We start from the raw sequence: 916 nt of genomic DNA on the forward strand, positions 1-916 counted from the left end.
AGGCAGCACAGACCCCATGGGCAATGGGTGGGCTTCTGGAATACTGTGTGGAGGGGCCAGACCCGAGGGATGCTCTCCAGAGTGTTGAGGGAGGTGCAGGGCAGGGTGGCAGCTCCTGTCCTGGGAGATCTCGGGTGAACCTCCAGGTGTCCCAGCGCCCCGTGAGAGCTGCCACTCAGCATCTCAGCAAGGGGACAGGTATCTGGGGCAGATCCCTCCCAGTGACTCCGGCTGTGGAGCCTGGCCACTCTGCCCTGTCCCCTCCTTCACCTGGCCAGTAGAGCTTTTATTTGTGCTGTTTCTTTTCAAAGATGTCCAGTCGCTGTGGGAAAGCATATTTCCTGTTGCTTTAATTAGATTACACTGGAATAAATAGCAAGACAAGGGACTCCCAGCCTGCCCTGGCTTTGTTTTGATCTCTTGTTTTTCACTGGCAATCCAAACAACAGGAAATCCAGCGTGGAGGGACTTCAGCTGGGCGTGGCTCTCGTGTCCCCGCGGAGTGACTCCTGACCCCCTCCCTCCTCTCCTGCAGAGAAACAATTGGAGCTTGGCTCGGTGCAAAGCAAGAAAAGTGCAAAGGGTGGAACAAAGGCTTAGGGAGTACCCCGAGTGCCCCCTCAACAAACCCCCTCACACCCAAATCTCCCTCCAGCCCACGTCGCCCTCACCAGCCCTGGCACCAACTGACCCCCCTTCTTGCCCCCCATCCTGCATAGGTGTTACCAGTGTGCCCCAGCCCGGACGCGGGGGACATGGGGGTTCCCACACAAGACGTTGAGAGGCAGGTGGGAGAACATGGCAGGGGGGTGGCTGGGGGTGTCCAGGCTGGATGGGGAAGCGTGGGAGGTACCAGCGTGGATGGAGTGACACGGCAGGTCCCAGCCTGAACAGGGAGGACGCGGAGGGACCCGGG

This window comes from Charadrius vociferus, unplaced genomic scaffold (genome assembly GCF_000708025.1).
Source record: "Charadrius vociferus isolate BGI_N301 unplaced genomic scaffold, ASM70802v2 scaffold824, whole genome shotgun sequence".
Taxonomy (NCBI): domain Eukaryota; kingdom Metazoa; phylum Chordata; class Aves; order Charadriiformes; family Charadriidae; genus Charadrius; species Charadrius vociferus.